The following is a 13,120-nucleotide window of genomic DNA, read 5'->3' as shown; positions in this document are numbered from 1 at the left end:
TTGGAGACTTTCTGACCCCAAGATGTAACCAACTTATGCAATTCTCCAACTGTGATCATTGGAGTTAGTTTTTTTTTGCCACTTGAACCCTCCTGACTGCGTGGAGGCAAAATACCGTTGCGTCCTCTTTCAGGCAGGTTCATCAGAGCTCCAGTTTTACATTTCTTAATTATTACCCTAATAGTGATGGGTATTTTCAGGGGTGTAGCTAGCTCATTTTTTATAGCCATTACCTGATTTGTGAAGGTCAACAACCTTTTGTCTCATTTCTTTCGTGTGTTTTCTGGCCTCTCCTATGTTGATGGATGACTGAGTTTAGCCTGGTGTCACCTCATATTTATACTTCAGTGAAACAGGAAGCCATGGATGACCACTTAAGAGTTCCCAAAGACTCAGATGAACTTTGTATTTTTTTATCTTAATCGGAATAAACATCAATAAGATTTTATTCATAGGAATGTCTAGGGGTGCCAATAATTGACAGGCATGTTTTTGAATAAAATGATTTATTAACGTTAGAAGTTAGATTCATATGTTGAGTGTAACATCCTTTTTTGTTCATATAGGTGGCCAATAATTCAGGTCACTGTACATTCAAATGGAGTGTAGTTGAATAATACAGTAGATACCAGAGGCACAAATACCATATGTAGTACTGAAGTTACTGGACATAACAGAGGGAGAGAGAGAGACGCAAAGAAACTCTTTGGAAAGACTTGTGAGCTCCAGTATTTCAACTCATTTTGGTTCTGCTGTAAACACTGAGCTATGCTGAGGCTAAACAATTCATGTCTCTGTAACCGTCTGTCTTATGTAATGTGGCCAATGTCCCTGCTTCGGCATCAGCTAGCTATCTGTCCATCAGAATAAACACGATGTGAGGAGTCTTTTGGGAGAGCTTCAAACCCCCCAAAACATGACAAACGCCGGACTTCTGTGAGGCATATATATATCAAATCTAATTGTCACTGAATCAGGTCGTATTGGCCTTAGATCCATTCAGCTTGAGAGTTCTAACTTCTAAGGTCTAAACAAATCCATCTTTACTTTTAAAGCTCAGAGGAAGATAAACGTGCTGTATCTGGAAAGCATTGGCTGTGTGGTTCCTCTCCCTCCACATGCACGTTCCCATGGTGTAATTCATCAACAGGATCAGATAGGAATGCAGCTCATTCACTTGATGTGGAGGATGCCTGTCACCCCATTGTACTTATGGAGCCCACTGTCATTTGGGCTTGGTTCCAATTAGTTTCTAAAACCAGGCCTCACTCAATCGTTCACTCACTCATTCCATCTCGCCTTTCTTCAGTGCATTCCTGTCCTCCCCTTCCATACGGTACCAACCTGTTGTTTCTGACAGCTGTGATTTGTAGTGTCTTATTGGATAGGTGCCTGTAAAACCTGGGGTTAAGCACTCTACATACTAGGGTACTAAAAATGGGCATGTCAGTTATTCCCTATCCACCTTTGGAACATTGCAGCTTGAAAGATGCAGCTGAACTTGAAAGATGGAAAAATATATTGAATATATGGAAAAATATATTGAATGATAGAGGTTATAGAGAAACTCTTTCTATGTTCAGTATCAGAGGACATTTCTGAGATGCAACCAAATTCCATTCCGATATGCCTGTCACTACGACAACACTTGAGAAGTTTGATCCTTGCACCATGTGCAAATAAGACTTAAGTTTAGATTGCATTATTGTGCAATGTGAGAACGCAAGAATAGCAAGGCTAGAGGAGCATCATGCCCCATCTTGTGTCTTTTGTTTGGTTTTGTTTATTCAACCCCCTGTATTACAGAGATTTGTGCCCTGAAAGTTGAAAGCAGTTTTGTTTGGGAGGATTCTGGGAAAGAAAGCCATAATGATCATCCAAATGTTTAGCTAGTTCTTGTTGGGAGGAGCTGTGCTCTTAGACTCGTGAGAATGAGATTGAGAATAAAGAGTGACCTTGACCTCCCCCCAACTCTTGGGAAAGGAAACTACATTACTATTGAATAAGAATATAAAGAAAGGCTGTCCATCAGTGGAAAAAGCACGAATGCACATGGTATTTTGGTATTGTTGAGGGCACATTGAGCATCCATTGCCCTGTAGTTAATATGACACAGAGGGAATCTATCCTTAGGAGTTTGTTTACATCCAGTGTGAGCAGCCAAGGTCTGATAGTGGCTGAGATCCATCTTTGAGATATGTGGTTATAGACCCATGCAATACACTAAATCTCTACCTTCTTAGAGTTGTGTACATAAAACTGGATATGAAAACCAAACAGATGGCATTAGGTTTGATAAACATGTCAGCCCCACCAAACATGGCTAAAAGACGAGGAAATTTGTCAAATGGGATGACACCAGACACAACCTCTCCTTTGGAGTACCTTTCGCCCCAAAAATCCCATTTTAATAATTAATTCCACTCCATTTCCAATCTGTGATTTGACTGCTTAGATAAAGTAAAACATCATCCAAGAGTCCTCAAACATACAGTATATCCAAAATATTCACATATACAGCATCAATCAAACGTTTGGACACACCTACTCATTCAAGGGTTTTTCTTTATTTTTACTATTTTCTACATTGTAGAATTTTTTTTAATGTTTTAATTTATCCATTATTTTACCAGGTAAGTTGACTGAGAACACGTTCTCATTTGCAGCAACGACCTGGGGAATAGTTACAGGGGAGAGGAGGGAGCCAATTGTAAATTGAGGATTATTAGGTGATCGTGATGGTTTGAGGGCCAGATTGGGATTTTAGCCAGGACACCGGGGTTAACACCCCTACTCTTACGATAAGTGCCATGGGATCTTTAATGACCCCAGAGAGTCAGGACACCCGTTTAACATCCCATCCAAAAGACAGCACCCTACACAGGGCAGTGTCCCCAATCACTGCCCTGGGGCATTGGGATATAATTTTTTTTAGACCAGAGGAAAGAGTGCAGCCAGCTTCAAGAGGTAGTCACCTGGAATGCATTTCCATTAACAGGTGTGCCTTGTTAAAAGTTAATTTGTGGAATTTCTTTCCTTAATGCGTTTGAGACAATCAGTTGTGTTGTGACAAGGTGGGGGTGGTATACAGAAGGCAGTCCTATTTGGGAAAAGACCAAGTCCATATTATGGCAAGAACAGCTCAAATAAGCAAAGAGAAACGACAGTCCATCATTACTTTAAGACATGAAGGTCAGTCAGTACGGAACATTTCAAGAACATTGAACATTTCTTCAAGTGCAGTCGCAAAAACCATCAAGGCTATGATGAAACTGGCTCTCATGAGGACAGCCACAGGAAAGGAAGACCCAGGGTTAACTTATCCTCTGCAGCAGAGGTAATTACAGTTACCAGCCTCAGAAATTGCAGCCCAAGTAAATGCTTCACAGAGTTCAAGTAACAGACACGTCTCAACATCAACTGTTCAGAAGAGACTGTGTGAATCAGGCCTTCATGGTCGAATTGCTGCAAAGAAACCACTACTAAAGAACACCAAAAAGAAGAGATTTGCTTGGGCCAAGAAACACGAGCAATGGACATTAGACCGGTGGAAATCTGTCCTTTGGTCTGATGAGATATTTGGTTCCTAACGCTGTGTCTTTGTGAGTCGCAGAGTAGGTGAACGGATGATCTCTGCATGTGTGGTTCCCTCAGTGAAGCAGGAGGAGGAGGTGTGATGGTATGGGGGTGCTTTGCTGGTGACACTGTCTGCGATTTATTTAGAATTCAAGGCACACATAGCTGTCATTAAGGCAAAGGGTGGCTACTTTGAATAATCTAAAATATAAAACATATTTTGGTTTAACACCGTTTTGGTTACTACATGATTCCATGTGTTATTTCATAGTTTTGACGTCTTCACTATTATTCTACAATGTAGAAAATAGTAAAAATAAAGAAAATACCTTCAATGAGTAGATGTGTCACCTTTTGACTGCTTCTCTACTCTCTCTCTCTATCTCTCTTTCTTTCTCTCACTCTCTCTTTCTCTCTCTCTCTCTCTATATATATATAGAGAGAGAGAAGCAGTCAAAAGGTGACACATCTACTCATTTACTATTTTCTACATTGTAGAATAATAGTGAAGACATCAAAACTATGAAACAACACATGGAACCATGTAGTAACCAAAAAGGTGTTAATATATATATATATATATATATATATTTGTATATGTATATATTTGTATATGTATATAAATATAAACATATATGTATAAATATATATATATACAGTGCCTTGCGAAAGTATTTGGCCCCCTTGAACTTTGCGACCTTTTGCCACATTTCAGGCTTCAAACATAAAGATATAAAACTGTATTTTTTTGTGAAGAATCAACAACAAGTGGGACACAATCATGAAGTGGAACGACATTTATTGGATATTTCAAACTTTTTTAACAAATCAAAAACTGAAAAATTGGGCGTGCAAAATTATTCAGCCCCCTTAAGTTAATACTTTGTAGCGCCACCTTTTGCTGCGATTACAGCTGTAAGTCGCTTGGGGTATGTCTCTATCAGTTTTGCACATCAAGAGACTGACATTTTTTCCCATTCCTCCTTGCAAAAACAGCTCGAGCTCAGTGAGTTTGGATGGAGAGCATTTGTGAACAGCAGTTTTCAGTTCTTTCCACAGATTCTCGATTGGATTCAGGTCTGGACTTTAACACCTGGATATGTTTATTTTTGAACCATTCCATTGTAGATTTTGCTTTATGTTTTGGATCATTGTCTTGTTGGAAGACAAATCTCCGTCCCAGTCTCTGGTCTTTTGCAGACTCCATCAGGTTTTCTTCCAGAATGGTCCTGTATTTGGCTCCATCCATCTTCCCATCAATTTTAACCATCTTCCCTGTCCCTGCTGAAGAAAAGCAGGCCCAAACCATGATGCTGCCACCACCATGTTTGACAGTGGGGATGGTGTGTTCAGGGTGATGAGCTGTGTTGCTTTTACGCCAAACATAACGTTTTGCATTGTTGCCAAAAAGTTCAATTTTGGTTTCATCTGACCAGAGCACCTTCTTCCACATGTTTGGTGTGTCTCCCAGGTGGCTTGTGGCAAACTTTAAACAACACTTTTTATGGATATCTTTAAGAAATGGCTTTCTTCTTGCCACTCTTCCATAAAGGCCAGATTTGTGCAATATACGACTGATTGTTGTCGTATGGACAGAGTCTCCCACCTCAGCTGTAGATCTCTGCAGTTCATCCAGAGTGATCATGGGCCTCTTGGCTGCATCTCTGATCAGTCTTCTCCTTGTATGAGCTGAAAGTTTAGAGGGACGGCCAGGTCTTGGTAGATTTGCAGTGGTCTGATACTCCTTCCATTTCAATATTATCGCTTGCACAGTGCTCCTTGGGATGTTTAAAGCTTGGGAAATCTTTTTGTATCCAAATCCGGCTTTAAACTTCTTCACAACAGTATCTCGGACCTGCCTGGTGTGTTCCTTGTTCTTCATGATGCTCTCTGCGCTTTTAACGGACCTCTGAGACTATCACAGTGCAGGTGCATTTATACGGAGACTTGATTACACACAGGTGGATTGTATTTATCATCATTAGTCATTTAGGTCAACATTGGATCATTCAGAGATCCTCACTGAACTTCTGGAGAGAGTTTGCTGCACTGAAAGTAAAGGGGCTGAATAATTTTGCACGCCCAATTTTTCAGTTTTTGATTTGTTAAAACAGTTTGAAATATCCAATAAATGTCATTCCACTTCATGATTGTGTCCCACTTGTTGTTGATTCTTCACAAAAAATACAGTTTTATATCTTTATGTTTGAAGCCTGAAATGTGGCAAAAGGTCGCAAAGTTCAAGGGGGCCGAATACTTTCGCAAGGCACTGTATATATATATATATATTTCACTGTAATTAGAGCAATGTAATAATTTGATATCAAAGTTGTACATTATCGGTGACTGTGCAACCTGATTCCCTGGTTGAACATGCACATTAAAGTATAGCATACATACTTCTACTAACCTCTGAAAAACAAAAACACAGCTATCAGGGCAGACTTTCTCTTGGTGTTTTTGGTCATTATTGTTATCGGATGTTTTCCCTAAATTCCAGCCGAGTGTCTGAGGATAAGTGACTGATGCAGACAGGAAACAGGAAAGACCAGCTCAGCTGTCCCAAACATCAGGCCGGAGTAGGCTGTAACGCCGGAGATCCCCTCTAAGGAACAATAGGAGCTGCTCACAGGAGCTGCTCTCTTGCTCGCTCTCCTTCCTTGCTTCTCCTCCCTCTTTCTGTTTCTTTCACATTGATACACTCTGCCCCTACCCCTCCTCTCTCTCTTTCCCTCTCCTTTTCTCTCTTAGAGCAGCTGGCAACATGTTTTAGTAGTGTCCATAGCAACCGCATGAAAAGTGCCACACCAGCAGGCAGTGAGACAAACAGGTCAGTCTTGGGAGTGCCCCTCTGCCACTGTGAGAAAGAGACAAGGCTTCCTTTTCCTCAACAACTTGGCCTCAACTTCATAAAATGGTCCTGTGTGGCTCAGTCGGTAGAGCATAGCACTTTCAACTCCAAGGGTTGTGGGTTCAATTCCAGCTGGGGTCACCCATATGTAAAATGTATGCATGCATGACTGTAAGTTGCTTTGGATAAAAGTGTCTCCCAAATGGCATATATTATATAGCCATGATTCAATCATCTGTGGGGTGGGTCAAGTCTGGACTAAATACAGTAGGGAGTGCCTTTTGATCTTGAAGAGAGAGGGAAGACAAAGAGAATGTCTGCCTTTGTCATTTAGACCCAGGTGACGTTGTTCCTCCAAGCATCAAATAATTGGACAAATTTATCAGGCGTACTTGAAGAGTAAATCTAATTTACCATGCTAAAAATGTATATTCATGAGATTTCCAAACATATTTTCTTCTGCACACTACTGGTAAGAATGATCATAGTCTTTTTATGTGGAATGTATACAGCTTCCATATGATTTTGCACACATCATTATTCATTCTTGTATGACTTGCGTTTTGCTTTCTCTTCCCCTTTTGTCAGCCACTAAAACACTGACCACAATATGAAGATCATGAAAAGAAAAGAACCTCCTGGACGTACATCCAGAACACCAAAAACCCTTGATACTTCTCATCCAGTGTGCTACTCTCTGAAATGACATGGGTGGTGTAATTATAGCTGAGTTAATATGACATAATAGCCAGGCCATCCGCAGATGTGCTGAGGTTTCCTAAAGACAGCATGAGTTAAACCAAGTCTGTATATTATGTTGTTAGAAAGCATTAACTCATTACCAGCTAATGGCAAAATGAGACTTGCATCCCTAGGAGGCTGAAAGTTTGAACATTGAGCGAGAGAGAAAGAGTGTTGAAACAATGAATTGTTACTGTGAAGATGCACAAATCATGGCACTCCAGTTGAGAGGATGCCATGATCCTCCGAGGGGTAATAACGAGGTGGCTGGATGAATAGAACTAGAACCAGAGAATAGAGGCAGGGATCCAGACATGCTGCTGGGATCCAAACACAGACAGTCTCAATTGATTGATGTCCTTGAGGTGCTTACCGCTCCACACTCCTGGCATGGAACCCAATACAGACCCTTGAGGAGCACCTAGCCCAGCTCCAGCTGTTACTGCAGGTGTTCCATACACAATACAATAGCTCTAGATCTTTTTTCCTTTACTTCTTTAATAATTTGGCGTACCACAGTTTCGTGGGGCGCCCTCAAGGTCAGAGCAAGGGCTTTTTTTTCCCTCGTGTTTTTTTTTTTTTGGGGGGCGACGACAGCTAGTTCTACACATTTGCCAGAAGACTGAGTGAAAATGTTGCTGTTTTAAAGCTATTTTCCTGCAATTCTACACACATTGCCATGGGGCAGAGAGAATATTGTGCAGTTTTATCACTAACCTCATGCAATTCTAAGCATTTTTAAATGAGGCTGAGAGAATTTGGAATTATTAAACTAATTTCCTGCAATTCTAGATATATTGCCATGGTGCTGAGAGAAATTGTTACAGTTTTACAGCTAATAGACGTTATTTATTTTTGGGGTTGGGGCCTCCAGAGCCCGTGGTCCCCTCCTCCTTGTAGGTGCTGTAGTGGTGTGTGGTACGCCAATGATCCTGGTGCCATATGTTCATATCTGCTACGAATCAACTTCCTGCCCAGGAAGGGCATTGCTGAGAGACATGATGATATGCTACTTATACCATCACCCCCCTCCAACCCCATCTTCTCCCAATTATGTTTGTGTAGCCTTGCTGCTTACAGTGGTAAAGACATTCCGCTATGCTTCTATTGAAACAATGAAAAAGTAGGAACCCTGCCTCTGTAGGAACCCTCAAGGACTGACCATCCATGATATCAACATTATCATCAGAACCATGTTTTGAGGCTATACTGTGTTTGTTTACATTTACAATGTTTATAAACATTGAAGTAACACAAGCTTTGGGTTCTGATGGACTGTTATAGTTGAACTAAGATCACGCAGCATTTACAACTTACATTCTTCAAGAATCAATGGTGTATCATTCATTTATAAGTCCAAAAATGTATGTAGCAATGGCAGATTGCCCCTTTAAAGATATGGTTCATAAATCCATACATTTCATTCATCTCTGTCATTTTGTCCTGTGCAATGAAATGAAAACAACATCAGGGCATGCCTATGTTTCCCCATTTGGATAGTCAAGCATTGTGTTAGCTAGGCTACAATTTGCTTGTCGAGATGACTCTCCAAAGGGGAATCTTCAAGTATGTAAAAAGTAATATCTAGTCATCACACAGTGCTATCTGCACTAAAGACAGCTGCTACTCAGCTCTACACACAAGTATTTAGATGAATTCAGAATACATTTCTCTTCTCTTTCATGGACCACATTATGAAAAGCCCCCCACTTCAACTGTGCTGAGTCAGACATCTCTGGCAGCAGGGATCACAGCAGGGATCACACATCCTATTTTCAAGGGGGGGGGGGGCATCTAAAAATAAATTGTGCGTGTTGTACATAAAAAAGCCGGTCTCTCCCATCAATCTCCCCACAGTGAGCCTGCATCGTCTGGGCCTGTCTGGCAGACAACCAAGCAATATGGTCTGACTCTGGGGTCTGCTCCTGCAGTCATGAGAGGAGAGCTGTAATTCTGTAAACAGTGGTAGAACTCACAGTCCAGAGCAGCTGCTGCTGCAGCCAAACCCATATACCACATAACTGCTTTAAGGGGATGCCTGGTCAAAGGCTCTAAGCAGTGAACAGAATGCTTTCACATATTGACATACTGTATCATGGTTGGAAGACATGGAAATGTTTTGTGTCCATGTTGCAATCATACAAAGCATAGTAAATTAACAGCAGAACAGGGATTATAGATCAAGAGTTTCTGGGGGATTCATTCATTGGCGACCCGTTGTTCAGGGCAGGTAGGGCAGAGCAAAAGTACCAGTCAAACGATTGGACACCTAGTCATTCAAGTTATTTTTTTGTGGGGATTATTTTCTACATTGGAGAATACATCAACTATGAATCATGTCGTAACCAAAAAAGTGTTAAACAAATCAAAATATATGTTAGATTTGTTACGATCGTTTAGAGAAGAATTAGACCAAGGTGCAGCGTGGTAAGCATACATCTTACTTTATTTGATGAACACCAAAAAACACCAAAATATAAACGAACATACTGTTCTGCAGGCAACACAGTAACAATACAAAATCAAGATCCCACAACTGAAGGTGGGAAAAGGGCTGCCTAAGTATGATCCCCAATCAGAGACAATGATAAACAGCTGCCTCTGATTGGGAACCATACTAGGACAACAAAGAAATAGAAACATAGATTTGCCCACCCAAGTCACATCCTGACCTAACCAAATAGAGAATAAAAAAGTCTCTCTAAGGTCAGGGCGTGACAGTACCCCCCCAAATGTGCGGACTTCGGCCGCAAACCTGAACCTATAGGGGAGGGTCCGGGTGGGCATCTCATCTCGGTGGCGCCTCTGGTGCGGGGATCGTCGCCGGGGACTCCGGACCGTAGATCGTCGGAGCGGACTCCGGACCGTAGATCGTCGGCGCGGACTCCAGACCGTAGATCACTGCTGGAGGAACCGAACCACTGATCGTTGCAGGAGGCTCCGGCCTGGGGACCGTCGCCGGAGGCTCCGGACTGGGGACCGTCCCTGGAGGCTTCGTGCCATGGATCGTCGCTGCAGGCTTCGGGTCACGGATCATCACTGGAGGCTTCGGGTCACGGATCGTCACTGGAGGCTTCGGGTCACGGATCGTCACTGGAGGCTTCGGGCCATGGATCATCACTGGAGGCCGGGTGCGTAGAGCTGGCACAGAACTCGTCCTGGCTGGATGCTTACCCTAGCCCGGCAACTGCGGGGTGCTAGCACAGGACGCACTGGGTTGTGAAGGCGCACCGAAGACACAGTGCGCAGAGCCGGCACAGGATGTCCTGGGCCGAAGAGACGCACCGGAGACCATGGCCCTTGCAGAGCAAGGGGAACCACTACTTCAAGGTCTCAGAGCAAGTGACGTCACCGATTGAAACACTATTTAGCGCACACCACCGCTAACTAGCTAGCCGTTTCACATCCATTACACTAGCACGGCAAATGCGGGGAGATGGCACAGAGCGCATCGGGCTGTGGATGCGTACCAGAGACACAGTACATGTAACCGCAAAGCATGGTGCCTGAAGAATCACACGCTCCTCAAAGCGACGGTCTTGCTCCAGACTACAACCCCTCCAAACTCTTTCATTCCTCTCCACTGCCAACCACTCCTCGCTCAAACGGTCCAAGAATTCCTCCTCGGTCTCGGACTCACCCCTCAGCACCGACGCCCACGTCATCTGCCCCCCCAAAAAAAACTTTGGGGGCTGCCTCTCGGGTTTCCGTTGTGTCCTCTCCTCCTGACCACGCTGCTTGGTCCGTTTGTGGTGGGATCTTCTCAAAACGATCGTTTTTCACTCGCCTTCTACGGGTCCTCACGAGGCATCCGTCTCTGTGTCCTCTGTACCTGCGCCTCTTCCTCTTGCAAATAACGGGGATGTCGACCCTGTCGGGTGTTTGGAGAATGTCTTGTGCCTCCTGCTTGTTGTAGATTTTTTTGTTTTGTTTAATCCGAAGTGAGTGATCGCTGTCCTGATATCCAGAAGCTCTTTTCTGCCGTAAGATACGGTTGCAGAAACATTATGTACAAAATAAGTTACAAATAACGGGAAAAAAAACACATAATAGCATAATTGGTTGGGCGCCCGTAAAACTGCTGTAATTTCCTTTGGCGACATTTTTTAAATCCACTTGTCGTCCCCTTATGCCATAGTTTGTGCATCTCAATTGTCAGTAGAAACTACATTTGTTTAAGCAAGTCAGCCATATCAGCTTTGTTTTTTTTGAAGGCAGTGAATGAGGCTGAATGAACTGTTTTGCTGCCAGACAAGGCTCTGTTGATAGGCAGGTGTAGCAGTGGTAGGTAAGGTGTTGGGACTGCTGTTGGGATAGCTTTATGTAGGCCCTAACAGTTTGTGGGCACCGTTTGTCGCCATCATAGTACAATTAATGTATTGTTTAGTGTTATGTAGTGGCTTTGCTTGCATGCATCCCCTCCCAAAAAATCGCCAATGGATTTATTACACCATGACACCATGAAATACTGTATGGCAGTAGAAGGCATAGGGCTGTGCTAAGCATTTCAGCTTTGTGTGTGTGTTTCTCATAAAGCATGTGTGGATAATCAACATCCACAACCTATCTACCTCCCTCCCACACCCACTTTAACCATGTTGATTGAAGTTCCCTGCCTCAAAATAAAACCATCCGTGGGCCAAAAAGGAATCCATCAATGTCTAATACCTGACTTGTCTTTGGTCATCTGAACGTTGTGCTCTAATGAACGGTTTGAAGTTACTTTGGTGTTTTCACCATGAACACTGACACAGCAGCAGACCATAGAAGCTGATGCCAGATAGAAGAAACCTGCCAATGTGGGCACTACTTGTTTTCTAGTCAGCTCCATGGTTTCAGAGGAGAGAGGCAGCTCCACTGCTCTCTGCCAGTCGGCTATTAACTCTGTATCCACGGTGACACAAGACCATTTGGATGTTGATTCAGTCAGAGGCCTTCCCTACAAAGGTTGTGTCACAAATGGCACCCTATTCTCTACCTAGTTCACTACTTTTGAACATAAGCAATAGGGTGCCATTTGGGACGTCTTGCCACTGCTTCTAAGGTCTAATTGTGCATTCAAGGGATGGGTGGCCACTATACACTGGCTTCTCTGTTTTCCCAGACACTGCCGTGTGAATAAGTTATGTTGGAGACGTGACTTGAAACACATTGCTGCCCGTGGTGAAATGAGTGAGATTGACAACACTTAACAAAGAACTGCAGTTAGTTTCGGAATTGGTAGCAAGGAATATGTTAGTCCTAAATATTCCTAAATATTTCCAAAACTAAAAGCATTGTATTTGGGACAAATCATTCACTAAACCTTAAATCTCAATTACATATCGTAATGAATAATGTGGAAATTGAGCAAGTTGAGGTCAACTGTCATGGTCAAAACATATTGATACATCATTAGCTAAGGTGCGGAGAAGTCTGTCCATAATAAAGCACTGCTCTGCATTCTTAACAACACTATCAACAAGGCAGGTACAACAGGCCCTGGTTTTGTCGCACCTGGACTACTGTTCAGTAGTGTGGTCAGGTGCCGCATACAGGGACTTGGGAAAATTGCAGTTGGCTAGAACAAATCAAATCAAATTGTATTTGTCACTTGCGCCGAATACCACAGGTGTAGACCTTACAGTGAAATGCTTACTTATAAGCTTTTAACCAACAATGCTTTAAGAAAAAAAGTGTTAAGTAAAAAATGTAAAATAAAAGTAACAAATAATTAAACAGCAGCAGTAAAATAACAAGCGAGGCTATATACAGGGGGTACCGGTACAGAGTCAATGTGGAGGCTATATACAGGGGGTACCGGTACAGAGTTAATGTGGAGGCTATATACAGGGGGTACTGGTACAGAGTTAATGTGGAGGCTATATACAGGGGTACCGGTACAGAGTCAATGTGAAGGCTATATACAGGGGGTACCGGTACAGAGTTAATGTGGAGGCTATATACAGGGGT

Source organism: Oncorhynchus tshawytscha, linkage group LG30 (genome assembly GCF_018296145.1).
Source record: "Oncorhynchus tshawytscha isolate Ot180627B linkage group LG30, Otsh_v2.0, whole genome shotgun sequence".
Lineage (NCBI taxonomy): Eukaryota > Metazoa > Chordata > Actinopteri > Salmoniformes > Salmonidae > Oncorhynchus > Oncorhynchus tshawytscha.
Note: the sequence above shows the minus strand (reverse complement) of the source record.